The 21,455-nt window shown below is 42.2% G+C and overlaps 1 protein-coding gene across 4 annotated transcripts in view; it reads left to right on the top strand.

Moving 5' to 3' along the window:
- Positions 1-6,477: 6,477 nt before the first annotated feature.
- acsl1 (acyl-CoA synthetase long chain family member 1 protein) overlaps positions 6,478-21,455 on the top strand; it is a 43,536-nt gene continuing 28,558 nt past the window's right edge. For 2 of the 4 annotated variants that reach the window (XM_012960022.3, XM_012960017.3), the window contains exon 1: positions 6,478-6,610. The gene's annotated coding sequence lies outside the window, so the exon portion shown is untranslated. Of the gene's footprint in view, positions 6,611-11,640; positions 11,752-20,006; positions 20,179-21,455 lie in introns of those variants that run through there. The other 2 variants (XM_031898088.1, XM_031898087.1) reach the window with 2 other exon arrangements.

Here is a 21,455-nt window from a genome sequence, read left to right on the forward strand (position 1 = left end):
CTAAAGTGATATTGACACGTTACTGCCACCATAAAGAAATATGTCAAAACTATTTTTACTCACTTAAGTCACTTGAATTGTCAAACGCAAAGGAAAAAAGGCATTAAATATGAGGGGGATATACAATAAAGTCTCTGGCAGAGAAAGGCTGTACTGTAAATTTGGGAAATCACTTCCATTTCTAATGTTGTGCTGCTGAGCTCTGGGGATGCTGGGAGTTGTATCTCAGCTGAAGATCCCTTATTTAAGGGCTCTGGTACACGGGGAGATTAGTCGCCCGCGGCAAAACTCCCTGCTCGCGGGCGACTAATCTCCCCGAGTTGCCTTCCCCCTGCCATCCCACCGGCGAACATGTAAGTCGCCGGCGGGATGGCAGACGCGGCGGGGCGATTTCGGGAAATCGCCGAAAAAGCCTCGCGAGTCTGCCATTTTCTAAATATAATCAATTAAAAATTCTGACTTGTTTATGGATATTCTTCACTTTTCTGAAGCTACTCTTCACTCTACCACTCTTAGGGGGAGATCCACGAACAGTCCGAAGGCGTCTGAATGCGTTTTTTTCGTAATGATCGGTATTTTTGCGACTTTTCCGGCGCCGTCGCAACTTTTTTGTATGTTCCGCGACTTTTTCGGTGCCACCGCAACTTTTTTGTATATTTTCTGCGACTTTTTCATCGCCGTCGCAAAAAAATCAGATTGGTTTTTCCGCCGTTTAGAACCGCTCAATACAAAAAAATCATGACGGCGACGAAATAGTTGCGCAAAATACGATAAAGTCGCAACGGCAACGAAAAAGTCGCAAAATTTTCGTTTACAGTACCATTTTTTCCCTTTCGGATTCGTGGATTAGTAAATCTCCCCCTTAGTCTCTCTTCATTCTCTCGTCATGCAGGAATTGGGAAGCTGATTTTGAATGACAGATCCAATATACCCTTTAAGGGGTGCTACCTTTTCTTATAAAATGTATTAGAGCTCACTCTTAAAATCACCAGAAATCCTGTTTCTCTGCATGCAGGATTTGTGCCAAAGTCACTAATTTTGTTACATTTTTTGTGATGGAATCAGTCATTTGAGTGAGCTCTAATATATGTACACGGAAAGGGAGTCCCACTAAAATATATATTTGTATCTAACTGTCAGTCAAACTCTATTTCCCAACTGCTACATTAAGAGAGAGAATAGAAAGACAGATGCTGAGGGGGGATAGTGAAAGAATCTATTTCAGTATGATGTAGCTTATATTACATTTTTTATTTGTGTGATAGTTCCCTTTTAAGTATTTTCTCTATTTCAGAGTGGGGCCTTCCCCGTGTTATCACTACTTCTCTTTTCCCCAGCTATATAATCATTCAAATGGGCAGAGCCAACTTACAGTAAATTGTATCCTGTGTGACACTACAGGAAGAGCAGCTCACTACAGCTGTCACACTGTGAGCATCTTATATTCCCACAAGTCACACAGACCAGTGCACACAACACATTGTGGTGTGTACAAAAAATGCAGTATAAAAACAAAATTTAGTACATATTCTGAGCCAACATACACAGTGCACACAAAGGATAACTTTTGCTCAAATGGTTTTTAAAGCGTGATTAATGCATATTTTTTGTGCACAGGGACAAAAAGATATTAAAAGGAACATTGCTCACAGTTTACTATTTAATCAAAGTGTAATCCAAATATTTTCTCTTATATTGATCCAATGTGTCAGAACACAGTTTGGAATAAAAGCACTTAGATCCCTGAAGACTTAAAATGTCCCTGTATGTTGCCAAATGGTTGGGCCACTGGCAGATTCAGAACTTGGTGCCTGATTTGATCATCACTATGTGAATGTTCCTTTGAGGCTGCGTTAATATTCCACAATCTGTACAGATAGATATTCCAGTCTGGTCTGGAAGCACTGGCAGAACTCTAAATGACAGGGGCTGCATCTTCCTTGAGAATAATTTCTTTCACACATCACAATAAATCAATCAATAAATAAACATACAGGCAGGTTAATGGATAAACTAACCCTAGCATGTTTGTGCATGTGTATGGAAAGAAATTCATCATACCTAACCATAACCCTACACTCCTAAAGCAATAATATTCTACCAGAAAAACCTGTCAACTGTGCCTCTTATTCCCTGACCTTTATATTGTGAGGCACTTGTTTAACTTGTGTAATAAATTGTACAACATATTGCAAAAATGTCACCACTGATTATGTTTCCCCTCAGAGCTAAACACTATTTATGTTTGCAGTGTGCTTTATTCTGCCATGAATTATCTCTAGGCAAATATTAGTTCCCATAAAGAGATGACATTAATAAAAATCCTTCCTCTCAGTATAGGACTAGATGGACAGTTTAGAAATATATTTATAATGAATAATTCAGGAACATCATTATAAATGGGCTAGAAGAATTTTAAAGCCAATGACTAAGAAAAGTGGCAATGATGGACAAGGCAAACTTTCAAAGTCGACTATACCTCGAAAACAATGTCGGGCTCTATAAAAATATATTGCATAAACCAGCTCATACTGTATGTAAAACCCTGCTTCATCTAAATAAACCATTTTCTTAAAAATATACTTGTTTAGTAGTATGTGCCACTGGGTAATCCTAAATAGAAAACTGTCATTTTATAAATTAAGGGCCGCCTCCTGGGATCATAGGATTCACAGTGCACACAAGCCAAGGCACACATACATGCTAGGCCCCATCAGCCAATTAGTGGACATAGTTTTTTCTTTAAGATTCTTTAATTGGTCACTTAACATAATATATACCTGATGGTTAAGTATTCATTGTGGGGGTGTAGATTTCCTTTAAGGGCAACTAACTTCTTTACCACTAAGTCCATGCAAACATGACAGTTCCCACTGGTCATGCTTGAGATTGATGACTTGGGTTTGGGCAGTCAAACTAGATAACAAAAATGTCTGGCACTTCCAGCAGTTAGTATACAACCTGTATGAACATGTGAGCCTAGATTCACAACATAAACCAGTGTTCTGTTCCTTAATGCATATAAATGCAGAGAAAAGAAAGCTGTAGATGATTTTTTAGAATGCAAGGATGCTCCAATGGGTAGAACAAGAGAACTAACAGACAGTGCCCTCTGGGTCCAGGAGCATAGAGGACCTGGTACCTTCCTGGCTAATGGGTTATTATTATTAACACGTATTTATCAAACATACAGATTACATACACAAACTGACAGATATGGGTGGTAAAGTAACAATATATGCAGGGGCATATGAGTGGTATAAGCAGACATGCCAAATCCTAGGGACCCAAAAATGTTGATGGCACAGTATGAGTTTGCTTACCTTTTACAAGGGTACAATTCAAGAAGGTCTTTCTTCGATCACAGCCATTCCTGGCCAGCATTTCAAAAGTATACTGAAGTTTAACCTACACCAGAGAATTGTGGGGGTGGTATTACAAATATCAGATTTCTGCCTCTGGGTGTGATTGTTTTACTCCTGCTGAACCACAGCTATTATGGCACAGATACTGCACATTGCAGAGTCCAAATTCCAGATCTTAGACAAGAATGTTTAGTATAAATTCCTGAGAATAGCATTAGGCACTGACATTCTGCCCAAATATATAGTTTATTTGCAGGGGTATCATTCTAAAAAAAACAGCTTTACATGATTTGCATCTGTGAGGAGCATTTAATCATGTGGTAAATTAGTGAAAAATGTATTACACTCTGTAACTGAACAAAATCCAATAACAGTATACATGAGAAACACCAATCACAAGCATGTATTTGTGCATTTTTTCACTGAGATGCAGCAATGAATTTGGAAATATTATATTCCTATGTTTGTATTGCATCCCCTAATTCTAGGAAACAATCTGTGATTGGCTCATAGCATTACTGTAGTCAGCAACATTTCTCCGTGTTACAGGTTATCTACATATATAAAAAGAATTAGCCATGACTAGGCAACATGGAGTGAAAACTCGATAGTGAAGTGCTGATCACACATTTGTACATCGGTCATGGAATTACTTACTAGTTCCTCACCGTTCAAAAACAAATCTGCTTGCCTTTTATGTGGGCTGTGGAGCAATTGTGGAAGTGGTAGTTCCTTTTCACTGCCTGTAATACTTGTTAAATAATTGAATACATTAAAAATCACAATAATGTGAGTTTGTGCCAGCATGATTATACATGTAACAGACCTTGCCAGACTAATTGAATTGCCTTTTATGAGAAGGTGTGCAGGAACCTAGACTTTGGGATGGCAGTGGATGTGATCTACTTAGACTTTGCTTAAGCATTTGATACTGTACCGCACAGATGGTTACTGGGTAAATTAAGGAATATTGTCAGACCAAGATGCAGCAGGTTTGATTTTCCTGTCGGATCAGGACCGCATTGGCTCCGCATATACCTGCCTAGGGCCAAAAGTGTCCCAGTTTTCTATCAGATTCAAGTAAAAATCCTAAAATAAAACCCTTATTTATTTTTGGGGGGTTATAAGTTGGCCTTTAAAAATAATAGGCGTGGTTTGTTAAATATTTACATTTACAAATTGGGAGTCCTAACAATGAAAAACACCATAACATACAGACCTAGGGGCTGATTTACTTACCCACGAACGGGTCGAATGGAGTCCGATTGCGTTTTTTTCGTAATGATCGGTACTTTGCGATTTTTTCGTATGTTTTGCGATTTTTTCGGATTCTTTACGAATTTTTCGGATCCAATACGATTTTTGCGTAAAAACGCGAGTTTTCCTATCCATTACGAAAGTTGCGTAAAAAGTTGCGCATTTTGCGTAGCGTTAAAACTTACGCGAAAAGTTGCGCATTTTTCGTAGCGTTAAGTTTTAACGCTACGAAAAATGCGCAACTTTTCGCGTAAGTTTTAACGCTACGCAAAATGCGCAACTTTTTACGCAACTTTCGTAATGGATACGAAAAACTCGCGTTTTTACGCAAAAATCGTATTGGATCCGAAAAATTCGTACAGAATCCGAAAAAATCGCAAAACATACGAAAAAGTCGCAAAATGTTCGTTTTCAAGTCGGAACTTTTCCAATTCGGGTCGGATTCGTGGGTTAGTAAATCAGCCCCCTAGTCTTCATACTGTGAATCACACATATTTGCAGCTCCCCCTACCCTTTTCCTCAATGAGCAGGCTGCCTGGGGCTGTCACTAACAACTGCTCACATTTCCTACTGCAGTGGGCACTTCCTCAGAACTGACCGAGTCTTATGTCAATTCATGCAAGGAAGAGAAGTTACAAAATAGCTTTACAATAGTTGATATTTATATTGATATTTAGGGAATTTTAGTGTTTTTAAAAAACCAGAACCTTAAATATTTTCTGTAGATTGCTTCTCCTTCTTTTGGCCTGAAATGCTCAAACTAAAAAAGTTGTAGTGTAGTCCTGTACTTTTCAGGCTGAGACTGGCAAAATGTGGATTCTGGTAAATGCCAGAGGGGCAGCTCTAAGATGCCATAGACAGTCAGTGTTTAACTGGGGTCCACCAGGACTGTCAACTCAATGACGCCCACCCCAGTTGTGAAACTTGCCACCAGTCTACTATACCCCTGTAAGCCTCTGGGTCTGCTGTCTTTATTGTTACTTTCCTGTCCTATAAATTAGCAAATACTGTGTAGACAAAAAACAGGCTGAGAAAATTGGTCTTTTGAAACCACCCTGGTACACTGTGCGGTTAGTGGCACAGATGTCTGCAGTCATGGAGGGACCTGTGCATTAAGACTTACTTACTTGTACTTTTGTACAAAAAAAAAAAAGTGAAAGAATCAAATAGTTTTTGGACTGCCATTTGTAGAACCTTGCTGTCAGGTTACAGCTGCAGTAATGCAGTATGCTTGATTACAGGGGTGCCTGCCATATGCATGTTGCCCTATAATTCAATAAGACACAGGGGCACCAGATCTTAAACTTGCATGGTGCCCCAGAAAAAGGGGTGTTGTTGGTGGCAGCAATTCTTACAAATGGCTACTCAGGCTTTGCTAATGTTTTTGGATCAGTATTTATGTCCTTGTTCCTTTTCTATTTCTCACTGCTCTGATATCTACACTTTTCCCCCCATTTGCAGATGAATCCCATAACCTCTAACCACTGTGGTCAGAATTTTCTCTCTCAGAATCATCTCGACCATAAAACGAAAAAGTTTTTCACTCATTTTACATCATTTTTTGCGATCCCACTGATATGTATAAAGGCTATTACACAGCCATGATTTTACACTTGTATACATTCAGGCAAAGCGAAGGGAATACAAATCCCAGCATTCCCTCCGGCAATCACTAGCCTAATCACTAGCTTAAGGAAGAGGTTTGAAGACCGCGCCTTGTACACAGTGAAACGCAGCAGCCAATACAATTGGGACCAGGCGGCACACTGAGGGCGGAACCATGGTACAAGGCCTGGGGGGGAGCAGAAGGCGGGCTGACACAAAGGGAGGGAGGATATGATGGGAGGCCGCTGGCTATGTAGATAAGCTGGGAGTGTGCTTTGGGCGGTGCATGAGACCAAACATACAGCACGGCCCAGCTCGCTGCTTCTGTATATAAATAGCCGGGCCGGAATGCGCGCTGTCCTACAGTCCTGCTAAGGGGGAAGGTGAGTAAATAAGGGCTAATGGAATTACCCATGTATTGAAGCACTGGGCTGATAAAGGATAGGCGAGGGCTGAGCTGCCTCTGTGTTGCTGCGGCAGTGTGTGCAGGAGCGACCGGGCAGTGTGCAGTCCGTGTGCATTGCATGTTTCTATTTAGCTCATAGCCACTAAGGCCTTTATTACATGTACTCACTGTAATCAGTACGTGGCAAGCTGTGGGCCAGGGAGGGCCAGGAGCACCTACAGCACCTACCTGCCCAGTGTCTCTGGGATAGACATGCTGCGTGGCTGCTCAGCCGTCACTTGTGCATTGGCTTTAGTATAACCATGCGGTGTGGCACGGAAAGCTGTTCAGCCATGTGGTATATAGGGGTATGTGTGGGTACTTAGGGATGAGCTTGTACAGCCCGGAGTCAGGTCATGGTGCCCAGCGCCTCATCGCTGCCCAATAGTGCGCTAGTGTCTAATGCAACATGTGTGTCTGCGCTGCGCCGTAGTTGTAGGGCTCTCAGACGTTCCCTTACTGGCCAAATGCTCCCATGCTGTGCCATACATTCCTCCCCCCGGAATAGTCTGGCGACTGCAGGCAACGTCTGTATCCGGCCTCCTGCTGCAGCCCTAGCATTCCGTGATAGCATCTTGTGAACTGCGACTCCCACACGCACCGACAGCCTGCTGAACTGCAACACTTAGCTGCGCTGACAGCCTGCTGAACTGCAACACTTAGCTGCGCTGACAGCCTGCTGAACTGCAACACTTAGCTGCGCTGACAGCCTGCTGAACTGCAACACTTAGCTGCGCTGACAGCCTGCTGAACTGCAACACTTAGCTGCGCTGACAGCCTGCTGAACTGCAACACTTAGCTGCGCTGACAGCCTGCTGAACTGCAACACTTAGCTGCGCTGACAGCCTGCTGAACTGCAACACTTAGCTGCGCTGACAGCCTGCTGAACTGCAACACTTAGCTGCGCTGACAGCCTGCTGAACTGCAACACTTAGCTGCGCTGACAGCCTGCTGAACTGCAACACTTAGCTGCGCTGACAGCTTACAGCTCACAGTATTCATTTTCAGCTTGCTTGCAGTCATCTAGGTGAGTGCAAGTTTTGGCATATATACCTTGCTATAAGAGCATCAGTGAGACATGAGACTATGGCATTTCATTTGTAATGAGTGGTCATTTAAGATTTCTGGTGTTCTGAGAGTTAAATAACCATATGTCCATGTATTATACTGTGTGACTACTGACCTTTGCCTTTAATCTTGCTAATACCAATTCTTCCCATAATGTGCGCCACATGCAGAATATGCAGTCTGTGCCCTTGCATTAGTTCTAGTAGCTGAGATAATCTAATGAAAGTTGGTCTTTATCTCTGTGATTGGAAGAGATTGTTGCATGTTATATTGGGAAGTAAAGAGACACACATAGAGGAAGTACTACAGAAGTAGCAACAGTTTGCACACAAGCATTACATGAGAGGGTAAAATCTGGGCTGTTCTTATCAGTAAGACCCTACTGTTGCCATGGTGAGCATTGGGTGTTTTGTTTTAACAAGACTCTAATGTGAAGTGTTGATGTCTTGCCCTCTTAGTCACCATCTCTGCAACTGCTAATATAGGCTCCATCTCTCCCACTGCTAGTATAGGTACCATCTCTCCCTACTATACCTGCTATCCCACAGTCCCTTCCCAGAGGCTATTATCCCCCCCACTGCTACTATAGGCACCATCTCTCTCTACTATACTTGCTAAGCCACAGTCCCTTCCCAGAGGCTATTATCCCCCCACTGCTACTATAGGCACCATCTCTCCCTACTATACCTGCTATCCCACAGCCACAGTCCCTTCCCAGAGGCTATTATCCCCCCACTGCTACTATAGGCACCATCTCTCCCTACTATACCTGCTATCCCACAGCCACAGTCCCTTCCCAGAGGCTAATATCCCACTGCTACTATAGGCACCATCTCTCCCTACTATACCTGCTATCCCACAGCCACAGTCCCTTCCCAGAGGCTATTATCCCCCCACTGCTACTATAGGCACCATTTCTCCCTACTATACCTGCTATCCCACAGTCCTTTCCCAGAGGCTATTACCCCACTGCTACTATAGGCACCATCTCTCCCTACTATACCTGCTATCCCACAGCCACAGTCCCTTCCCAGAGGCTAATATCCCACTGCTACTATAGGCACCATCTCTCCCTACTATACCTGCTATCCCACAGCCACAGTCCCTTCCCAGAGGCTATTATTCCCCCACTGCTACTATAGGCACAATTTCTCCCTACTATACCTGCTATCCCACAGTCCTTTCCCAGAGGCTATTACCCCACTGCTACTATAGGCACCATCTCTCCCTACTATACCTGCTATCCCACAGCCACAGTCCCTTCCCAGAGGCTATTATCCCCTCACTGCTACTATAGGCACCACCTCTCCCTACTATACCTGCTATCCCACAGCCCCAGTCCCTTCCCAGAGGCTATTATCCCCCCACTGCTACTATAGGCACCATCTCTCCCTACTATACCTGCTATCCCACAGTCCCTTCCCAGAGGCTATTATTCTCTCTTGTACTACAGGTACCATCTCTCCCCACTACTCCTGCTGTCCTACAGCCACAGTGTACCATCTCACCCCCTTATGCTCACTTTGTCACAGTCTCCGCTTGGAGGCTTATTTCCCATATGCAACAAGCAATACAATACAACAAATAGTTGGTACCTTATAAATAATTTTATACCCTTCTAGCCTACAGTTGCTGCACTGGGTTAGCTATTCGTGGGGCCCTTTCTTGGTGCTGCAAAAGACATCCCAAAATGTGGTACATAATAGATGCAAAGTATCCATATTTTAGGCCTGTGAGCTGGTCATATCTTAGAGACATGCAATAGCAAGTCATTGGTTTTACTAAGTAAACATTTTGATTAACTTCTGCTTCTGCATCTTTTCTTAGCAGCAAATTGTTTTCCCCATGTCATCAAATGCTTTAAAAAAAACTGTTTCATTTTCTTTTATGCTTTTATATCCGGAGCATCTGCTTTTGGCTCTGTTTATATTCCTGATACTATGCTGCCTGTGCTCTGTTAACCCTGCTGCTATCAGCTTTATTTTGGACGTTTTGGCTACCTTTTACTATTCTCTGGGACTTTGTATTACATAACACAATACAATGTCTGACAGTTGACAGCCCAGATGAGTGATTTTTTTGCACCTCTTTGTCCTACTGTATAGTGGCCAGCTACTGTAGCAATGCAGTGCTTTGTAAAGCAGCAGTGCCATCTACAGTGCTTGGCCACTAAAAAGGGTGTCTAGCTGTGGCATTAATTTTGGCAGATTTCAATACAATTAAGTTTTTAATTGTGGAGTAAACTGCCTCTCCAGCAGGTATCTGTATTTTTTTTAAACCTCCCACCTCTAGTCCATGCATGTCCATGTGATTTATTTTTTCCCAATTTATATGTATGTATGTATGTATGTATAACTTTATTTATAAAGCGCTACTTATGTTCGCAGCACAAGATACAGTTGCAATAAGTTAAGAGTCAAAGACACGAGAGGATGGAGGTCCCTGCCCCGTAGAGCTTACAATTATATATTGTAAGTGCATTTGTTAACACTATGAACCTTGTCCTCTACCTACTGTTTAGACCTTGCTGTGAAGAACATGTGTGGCTATAAATACTTTTATGATATGGCAAGGCGTAGCAGCAGTGTTTCTGTATAGCAGGTGTATGTATGGCACCTGAAGGGTAATATTCTGGTCTTGGGTTAGAGAGTGAAAATGGGAACTTTAGTAAAACATGCAAATAATTGTCTCCTCACTATGTTCATACACGCTCTAAATCTATTTGGTGAGGGGAAGCTGGGAGTTTTGCCCTAGCTGCTATACCACAGAAGGTTTCTAACCTTAATCTAGACTAGCAAGGAGTGTTGGGGCAGTAGAGGTTTGGGTCCTGGGGGTTTCTGGATCTCCAGACCTTAAGTCTACTAAATAATCATTTTAACATTAAATAAACCCAATAGGACTATTTTGCCTCTAATAAGGATTAATTAAATCTTAGTTGGGATCAAGTACAGGTACTGTGTTATTATTACAGAGAAAAAGGAAACCATTTTTAAAAATATGAATTATTTGATTGAAATGGCGTCCGTGGGAGATGACATTCTGGATAACCGGTTTCCAGATAACTGACCCCCTACCTGAATATGAGATTGTGTAGTGTGGTGAATTTATGTCTTTGTTAGCAGAGGTGTGCTTTCTGTTGTGGTTCCTATGGAAATGCTGGTCTGTTTGTTATGTTCAGATCCTGCATACAGAGTAGAGTGAGCAACAGAAATGCCTCATGGAAAAAGAAATGCATTTCAAAGTAACTACTCCAAAGTGGAAGGTGTTCTATGTCTGTTTTTCTTTAACACCTGATATTGTGAGTGTGCTTTCTAACTGCATTACCCATCCAAGTGATATACTGTGCCAGAAGCACTGCCTTATTATGGCTATTGTCCTATAGGGAAGAAGCAGGGACATTTGGGGGGATATATTTCATGCTGTGTAAAAAGTGGAGTAAAACATTACCGGTGATGTTGCTTATAGCAGCCAATCAGATGCTTTGCTTTGGTTTTCTAGCTATTGAAATCTTGCTGATTGGTTGCCCTGGGCAACATCACTGGTAATGCTTTACTCCATGTTTTATACATCATTATACTATACCCCTTTGTGACTTATAAAAGACATGAACAGCCGCTATACCTGTGTCACTGCTCTAAGAGTGACATCCAACAGACAGCCCTTTTTATGTGGGCCAGTGATTCTCCTGATGCTGCAACTCCCTTTAAGCCCCTTTAAGGGAGTTGCAGCATCAGGAGAATCACTGGATGTACATTATTTGGTTCACATTTGACCCCTAGTGGATTTCTTATGCCACTCCAAGGCAATGACATCTGCAAGAGCAGTGAATTAAGCAGTTATCATATGTGGAATGATCCTATGGTGACCATGTGGTCTGTGACTTTGATCCTTTCAGCCTGATAAGTAGATACAAAGTCCAAGGAGACAGGGTGTCTTCTTACTCCTTCTTTAGCTGGAGGTGTTAACCGGCTCGGTGCAGGGTCCATTGACTGCCACTTCTCCTTATATAAGGTTAGTTGCATCTCGTGCTGTGAATATGTGCAGTATGCTGTTTTGGTTAATTGTTTAATGTACTGCATGCATGGGCAACTCTTTCTGGGATGCCTTGTGCACGGGCAGCTAGTTGTTGTGCGGTTGCCTGTACCTTGGCATCACATGTTAAGTTTATGCAGGGGCTACACTATCCCCACAACTGACACACCAGATTTAGGCAATCCTGAGAATGATTGGGTGCTTTTTGCTGGGGGTTTTCCTTAGTACAGTACTGTGGTTTTTCTCTTGCTTTTAAATGGTGCTGTGTTTGAAATTGAATTATGAGAAGTTTTAGCTGGAATAGAAATGTAAAATAAAAAATTTAGAGGCAGAATGTGCATGTGCCCACAACAATAGACAATTAGACCTTGATTCCGTGTTGCCTGAGATGTACCTTGAGCAAACACCCCTCACCTTATGACCAGGCTTCATCTTCAGTGCATACGGTTACAAATACACAAAAGCTTGTTCTAACCAGTATATTTGACAGCAAATCACCATTCACCCCCTTTTATTTTTGGTCATCCCTAGGGCGCACTGCACCCCATAGTTTGGCATCTTCTTAAACCACTATTGTCATGCTTTTATCATGCCGTGATCTTATTTCACACATTTATTTATAATGTCATTATTTACCTTTTTTTTTTTTTAAATTTTTATTAGGGTTGTGTAAATCTTCTTGCAGTTGAGAATATACTATTTATACTTACTGCCTTGTTGCAAGAGAAAAAAAAGCCTGGAATAATAGAGTATTGGGTTTCAAGATTATCTTCCCAGGGTGCACTGAGATACTCAACTCTTGTGCTCATTGTTGAATACCTAGCAAAAAAGGACTGCACTTCAGTTATTCCCCAAGTACTTACAGAAATAACATAACCATGGTGGTCAAATCACCCTTAATTATCTGTCACTCTTTCTCATACAGAAGTATTGCTCATTTAACTCATTACAGAAGTACGTGCTCTAAGCCATGGCAGATAGTGGTGGTGACAGGTATCCCCCATTAAGGCAGAGGAAAGTTTGCCTGAGCAGTGGCAATCTGTGAGTGACTGCGTTGCCATGTTTTCAGTGCTTTTCTATGCAAAGCTGTGACATACATTAAAGATTCATTGCTGTGGTTTCCTTGTACACTCTGTGTTCAAACTCCCAAGTACGCCAGTGTTTTTGGAGCCTTTGAGAGCACTGGTACACTGGCTATGTACGATTGCCTCCATGTGCCAAAAGTGGAGAAGACCAGTGCCAATGTAATCATGTGCCAAGCTGTACTATAAGTAATACAGGTGCCTAAATTATGTCATTAACTGCATGTGATCTGTCTCCCACGTACACTGGAGTTTATTTACAGTAAAACAGACATGAGTTGCTAGAAGGAAGGAACCCCTGGTTCTTGTTGCAGAAAGAATAGCACTTAAAGCAACCGTGGCATCTTAAAAATGTAAACAATGAGCAAGCTGTGTGAGAAGCTGATATAAACTATCAGTTTACAGATTTTGGGCTTGTCCTCCTCGTTAACTGGGCTGTCTCTGTACTGGTAGTTTGCAGGACTCCAAGCTTGCGTCAATTGGCAGGAAGACTCATGAATAGGGGAAATGTAATTGTCTGTCCCTGGGTGACTGCTCTTGGAGAGGTCAACAGTGATTTGGATAATTTGACTGTCTCACCAGTCGCTTACTTAAGGTGGCCATACACGAGGCGATTTCGCTCGTTGTGCGATGAACGATTATATCGACAAACGATCGTATGGCGATCGAGTTCCCATACGATATGCCATCCACGGGCAACGATAATTCGGGAAAGATTTTGTCGCATCATTATCGTAAAATACCTACGATCGTACATCTACGTACGATCGATGTCGTTGCTGGCAATCGTGACATGCGCAGAGAACAATCGTTGAAAGACAAATGTCTGACACTCACACCAACTGGCAGATTTTATCGTTAAACGACCAAAATTTTTAAACCTGGCCGATCGATTTTGGGGACGATAATGTCGGCTCGTTTAGTGGGCCGACGATCGTTCGTACACCACCAACTATACGATAACTTAACGATAGCATCGGATCGTTCGGGAATCGGTCGTTTGTAAGTAAAAAATCGGTCCGTGTATGGCCACCTTTAGGCTTAAACTTGCCCCCTTATCTGTTACTATGTGTCACTTAGGGTTATGGAATGTTACATTTACAAGTAAACACCATGGCAAGTTTTAAATTGGAAACTTGCTAAGAAGATTTTTTTGCTTACACATACAAAAAAATTGCTTTAAGGTGGATATAATGATACATTGTCACAGAAATTGACCTAAAGATATACTTGAATAGCAGTGTTTTGATGAGTGCTGATATGCAACTTGTGTATCAAGCAGGGCATGGTATGCAATCTGTAGGGATTTTGGTAGCCCCCCAACCTGTGTTAAAGCTTGCACAGTAACTAGTCTATAAATTTAAATGGTAGGGCTACACTCTGTAGGCCTGTATATTGCATTCAACTTTCTGCGAGTTGCAGGAGAAATAGAACTTTTACCTGGTGATAGTCCAGCAGTCATAGTTTATAGCCTATGTGGTGCAGCAGATAACCTCCCTACTGATATGGAAAGCTGTATGAAGCTGCCCAGTTATTGGAGCAAAGTCTTGTCATCTATAATAACCCTTTAGTTTTTCTTTTCTCTTTTTGCATAATGACTTGCCAGACTTGTTTGGGAACATAACCATCAGGCTTGCCTTGCCTGTAAAGATTTCTTTTGCTTTGTCTAGTAGCATATACTTACTCTAAGGTGGAGTCATTTTTATTCTGGAGTTGTATTCAAAATGGATGTAAATTAACTCCAGTTTTTTAAATCCCCCTTCTCACACTGGCTTTACAGGTGGTGGTTCTTCTGCAAGATAAACTGGATCAGTTCTTTCAACCCTACAAAGTTGTTTAACTCAGGGTTTCTTATCCCCATAACAAGTGTTGCCATCGTTAGAGCTAACATCGTAGCAGTAGCAGAAGTGCACTTTGTTTCTTAGCATGGCTTGATAGATAACTGAATGTTACAGCTCCTTTTGTTGCAGATAGGCTGGTATCAATGCTATTGTGGTTGATCCTTTTCTGGCATGTTGTTTTATACACAAGGATCAGGAAATGGTTTACAGAAGGCCAATGTCTGAGAATACCGGGTCCTGCGTACCGTAGAATCGTAAATAATGAAATGAGGGAACACTTTGAATTAGGGATGCTATGGGACTCTCCTCTAATTGTAGTGGGTTGTGTGCAGAAAGATCTTACTGTACATGTAGCCAGACGTGTGAGGAACCACACTATACCCAGTGCTGTGTCAGTGGACACCGTTAAATTCATTTTTGGGCATAGACCAGAACTAGGCATAAGGTTTAACTGTTCACTTAGCAGCTTTCTTACTAGACATTTGCCCCACGAGCCTAATTCTTACAGAGACATTGCAGGGCACTTTTATCGACTTGGGTGGGTCCCTTACATGGCTGTTCTTCTGGAATTTCTTTAGCTTTATTTCTTAATTTCTTTCTTTCCACAGCTTGGACATGATTTAATTTGTGTCTATAGCCAAATTCAGCCATGTGAAATACTGCAGAATGTAATAAAATTTAAAACTAGTTTCTGTGCAATATTTCTGCTGATATGTTGATGGGGGGGGGGGGCGCATAAGGAGGTTAAAGTACATATTCCCTATAAAGCTAGAAGCTTATGTTTCCTTTCGCTTTGGCATTGCTGCAAGTCTGTTGTACCACAGGTTATGCTTGAGTCTCGGAAAAGATATGTGCAGTAGAGCTACAAATTAATGCCTAGACAAGTGATTATCCTCTCTGTCCTCTGATGCTCTTATGGCTTACAAGGCATTATCAGTCTTTGAACCACCTGTCACAAAGTATGTTGTGTGATATGCGCGAGGATAGCAACAATATGAATTATTTCTAAAGCCATAAAATAAGGGAACAGCTGAAACACTTGATTTTTGTTTGACATGCATTACAGCTGCAAGCAGAATGACTTTTTACATTTACTTTAATCAACTGGACTGCTACCTTTTGAAAATGTTAATTATTATGTTGGAACATGGCCAAGTACAGAGGTGCCATAATTCAGATAGGAAAACCTAACTAAAACCTTGTTAGTAAATTAGTTTACTTTTTAGAAAGACTTATTGATATGCCCACCTTCTCCCTGTGTCATTTGCAACTAGGGACTTATACAATGCTTGTAGGCCTTATTGCAGGTAAGCTCAGCAGCTCACTATAGCGCTTCCTTCAAACCACTTTTGTCTGCACAAGCTTTATATTTTAACCCACCCAGGCCTGGGCAGCACCCATAAGTTTCCTACCTGCACTCGTGTTATTACAGTATACAGGCATGTGGCTTAGTGTGGATACTATTAATTTGCCTTTTCATCATTTAGGTATGAACTAATATTGCCTATATCGTGTCTCTAGTATCTGGCACATGTGGGTGTTATTCCTTCACATTATTTTTTCACACTGTGTACGTAGTGTTATAGTATGTGTGGATGTAGCTGTGAGCCCCTTGCTTTAGATCAGTGCTGTCCAACTTCTGTTGTACCGAGGGCCGGAATTTTTCCGACCTACGTGGTGGAGGGCCGATAATGGAAGCCAGTTTTGACCACTCCCCTTTTTGAAACCGCACCCACTTGAAACCACACCCATGTTATCACATGACCATACCCATATTAATGGTTGTAGTACAGCAAAAACCTGCCATACTCTGCCTGCCCTACCCTGCCTGTGTGTGCCATACTCTGCCTTCACTACCCTGCCTGTGTGTGCCATACTCTGCCTGCCCTACCCTGTCTGTGTGTGCCATACTCTGCCTGCCCTACCCTGTCCGTGTGTGCCATACTCTGCCTGCCCTACCCTGTCTGTGTGTGCCATACTCTGCCTTCCCTACCCTGCCTGTGTGTGCCATACTCTGCCTTCCCTACCCTGCCTGTGTGCCATGCTTTCACTGTGTGTGCCATTCTTGGCTGGTTTGTGCCATACTTGGCCTGTGTGTGCCATACTCTGCCTGTGTGTGCCATACTCTGCCTTCCCTGCCTGCATGTGCCATACTTTCACTGTGTTTGCCATTCTTGGCTGGTTTGTGCCATACTCTGCCTGTGTGTGCCATACTCTGCCTGTGTGTGCCATACTCTGCCTTCCCTACCCTGCCTGTGTGTGCCATACTCTGCTTGCCCTATGATGCTTGTGTGTATGGCACACACAGACTGCTACAGTCTGCACAATAACTATATATTAAAAAACTTTTTAATCGAAGTACCACCTCAGTATATGTTCTTTTTGTAGTGTGCAGGGATTATTTGTGGGTTTCTACTCTTGCTGAGGTGTGAACAGGGGAACAATGGGGGTGATTACAGCCTGAGCCTGAGGTGTGAACACTACAGGGGGTGAACAATGCAGAGATTAAAAGGTGTGAACAACACAAGGGATTATATATTTAAACAATGCAGCCTGATTACAGCCTGAATCTGAGGTGAGAACCATGCAGGGGGGGCAGTTAATCACAGTACTGATACCATTTAGATCTTACACAAGAGTAAGCCATCAAAGCAGCCAGACAGGTGGGGGGCCACACAGAGGGGGGTCGCGGGCCGCCAGTTGGACAGCACTGCTTTAGATCATTAGTCTAGTGGCGTTCAAGGAGCTTGATTCCTGCTGGTGACATCTATAAGCTTGGAATTTCAACGGATTATTGACTGCAATAGGAAATGCTATGATTAGCCTTTGACTTGATGTCCAGCTGGTCAGATGACAGTCTGATGCTGGGGGCTACGTGCTGCCTTTTGATCCCTAACCGTATGATAGATAATTGATTGATGGTAACAAAGACCACTTAAATTGCACATCTATATCTATTGATAAAGAGCAATTTTTTTTCTTTACCTGCACTAGTAACTGTCAGTAAGTAAGCAGTGACTTAAAGTATTGAGAAACCTGAAGTGCTAATGAGCTAATAGAAGTGACTATTGAAAGAGAACCTGGCATTCTACAGCCTTGCCTGGTGCGCGTGTGTGTACATATGTAGGCGGAGAGGCAGAATAAGCGCACATTTGCCCGAGCGTTGGTCTATAGCTGGAACAAATAGTTTGTTTCATGAATGTTGCACGCTTTACAATGATCTCCTTTGTTCTGCCCTTACTGGGGTGAGCACTGCGCAGTCAGGAGATGGGAGGCTTTCTGCAAGTGAAATTACACAGAATGAATGTAGAAAATGTTAAAGGCATACCCACGGTGTTTGGCAGTGTTTGACAGCATGGTGTGAGGTATCACTGTGACACGACTTCATGGCAGTGCTTGGAGCTGGCTGCTTAGCCAAATTGCAGCCCCTACTGCCACTATCCGCCCCTGGCAGTTTCAGCAACATACGGAAGACTGGGGATTCATCATGTACTTGGGACATATAAGAAGAAACATTTATAGAGTTAATTGCATATCCTGCATATTATGGCCAAGTAGTTACAAGATTACTGACATTAAGGTGCATGAAGTACGCGATCAGTAACCAAATTGATACTGTATATGCTAATCGTGTATTCTTCATATGTAGCTTATATGCATAGAGGCGCATTGGCGAGAACGATTTCTCTACCTGACTGATGTAATGTCAAGTGGCTAGATTTAGGGGCTGATCAAGGTTAAAGTTTGATTTTCTTTTTTCATGATTCGAAATTTTTAGCGCTAAAACTACCACTATTTGAGTTATGGTCCACAATGCAAATGTCTAGAATTAAGTGCAAAAACCCTGAAAACTCAAATGTAAATCTGCTCCATCTAAAAGCTTGTGAGTTACTGTAGAAGTCAATGGGAGTTGTCCTAGACAAAGTCAAGCCATATTTTAAAACTCAAATTTTTTTAGTTTGTAATCTGGAAAAATACAAGGTGTTCCAGTTTTTTTTATTCAAACAAGTTTTCCTTATTAATAAATAAGTGAGCATTTAGAAAAACAAAATCAAATTCACAAACTTGAAAACTGATGATAAATAGGCCCATTGGGTGCTTTTTGTGCTTTTTTTTGTGCGTTCCCTTGTGGTGGCTGTTCTATGCATGCCACTCTGAGGGAACACCTAGGCTAACACAGCCCAAAGACTGGGCTGCATTAACTCATACATTCCCTTGTGGTGGGACACATGAAAGATCCACCACAGGGCGACACATGGCAAGTGGTTTTGGTCCAGCACAAGTCTTTGCGGCTCAAACTCCCTTTTACTCTATATACAGAACAACCCATAACATGTTGCCAATTATTTGCCTTTCACTTTAGTCCCTTGCAATATTATGTCCCTTTTTATATGTATATCTATATACTTTTTATAAGCCAATCAGATGCTGGGAGAACATAGACACTCGTCTTCGCTCTTATTCGCTGAAGGCACATCCCAATAAGCAGCCGTTATTATCATTGGCTGGTGGGAAAAAGTCGAAACATCTCCGTGATTATAAGCAGGCAATATTTCTCCTGCTATAAGCAGTGGTAATGAATACATGGAGATTGGCAGTTTACCCACATGCCAGTTGGTTGGCTAATATCCTGCAATATAAATTATTATATGTGCATTTTTAAGTCATATGAAGCTTTATTGTGTATGCTTTTTTGGTACATGCATGGCAGGTGTAGTGTATTTATTTTAACTGGACTTAAGTATTGGAAGTGCTAACTTAGCTGTGTTAAACCAGTGATATATTTAGATTTGGGAAGAGTAGCCTTGTAAATTGTGAGTATATTTTTCCATATCTGCCGGTTGCACACAATTTCCTCACGTACTGAACAAGGCAGAAGGGCAGGATGATTACCTTGATATTCAGGTGCCCTTTGTATTAACACCAATGTAATATCGCAGCATCGTCACATTCCTTTCCTCAGCTCTAGTATCTGTTTAACCCTGTAAGTGTTGGTTCCCTTACTAGGGAAGAGATGCACAAATATATATGCTATAGCACTCATAAAGATGTCAAAGGTCAACTTTTTTGCCTTTCCACCTTTATAGGGGTCAGGCAGTGGGTTATCCATACAAAGATAACTAGTGTTCTTGCAGAGGGCAGCTCCCTACCCACTAAGAGTTAATGTGATCTGTTGGCACGGAGATGCATGTGTCTGTGAATGAAGATCTGTCTCTGCCAGTCGTCTGCTTGTTCTCTTCCAATCTTGGAGTCCATTGTGTCAGGGATGCCAGCCTCTCCATGTGGGGTGACTCTCTCCAGACCAGCATGCTATTGGCCTCTAGCTGCTCCGTTACCTTTTCCCTACTAAGCGTTAAGTAGCTGGCCCTCACATGTGACTTCTGTCCTCGGAGACCTTGGCTGTAAGAGTGCACCAGCTGACAAGCGTACACTTCATTGCTGCAGGGTGTTGGTGTCAGTCAGCTGGGAGCGCAGCATAGTGGGTGAGTTTGCCTTCCCTCCCTGCATTTAATCTGAATATGTCATATTGTTGCATTTATTCTGTGGACAGTAATTACCCGAGCTGTTACTCTGTTTGCTGTTTGTAGATTGGGAAAGCGTTTTCTTTTATTTGAGCCAGTGTCCCACCTCTTGCCATGGATCTGCTGAACTGCAGCTTGCTTGTATCCAGTTGCTAGGAGAACCTTTATGAGTTGTATTTCAGCAGTAGCTGTCAAAACCCCTGCTGAGTATATAGTCTAACAGTGTGTGATTTTACACATTTGCTGCATGTGTCACTTGTGTAATAAAAGGTGAGTGTGCAAAGCTTTGAGTTCTCAAGCTAAGAGAGTTGATAGGACATGGCCAGTAGGTGGTGCTATAGCCACGCTTCAACACAGTTTTGTAATCCTTATTGATAAAGTAAAAACCAACCCAGCTTGTGTGTGTGCAATCCCCTGTTTGATGCTCACATTAGAGAATACTAAATATGTACAGGCATCGTATCTGCCGGTACAGAGAAGCTCTGGTGCGGCAACAGTACCCAGGCAGTTATCCTGAGTGATTGCAGTTGTACGGCTCTAGCCCATGGAATTAAAATTAGGGATGCACCGAACCCACTTTTTTGGGTTCTGCCGAACCCTCGATGGATTCGGGCGATTACCGAACCAAATCCTAAATAGCATATGCTAATTAGGATTGGGAAGCGTTAAATGTTCGGGGGGAAAAATTTTTTGCTGTGCCAATCCCGATATGCTATTTATGATTCGGTTCAGCCAGGACCGAAAATTCAGCTAAAACCGAACCTTGCCAAAAAAGGCCAAATCCTGACCGAATACTGAACCGAATCCTGGATTCGGCGCATCCCTAATTAAAATCCCTCTATAAATTCTAATAAAAATCTCCCTATTAATTCTGTCCACAAAGTGAATTTCAGTTAGATAAAGGCATAAAGCATTCTGCATATGTTCAAAAATATAATGCCTGACACATGTTTCTAGTCAGGCTTTGGCCCTACTGACTTAGGTTTGCCCAAATGATTTGTATAAGAATCCTGGGCATTAGTGTACATTTGGTTGGGACTTAGCAGGGCCAATCTGTGTCTCTGTGTGCTGAAATACAGCTCCCCCCACTTTCCCATCTTACCAAGAGCAGTTGGGTTTGTGGGAGTTGCATTTTATTTAGAATAGTTTACCACCCTAAATGGGCACCGACTCATTGGATGCGCTTTGAGCTCAGAGAGCTGAATAGCTTTTGTGTGTGGCTTTCTAAACATCTTCAA

Source organism: Xenopus tropicalis, chromosome 1 (genome assembly GCF_000004195.4).
Source record: "Xenopus tropicalis strain Nigerian chromosome 1, UCB_Xtro_10.0, whole genome shotgun sequence".
Taxonomy (NCBI): Eukaryota; Metazoa; Chordata; class Amphibia; order Anura; family Pipidae; genus Xenopus; species Xenopus tropicalis.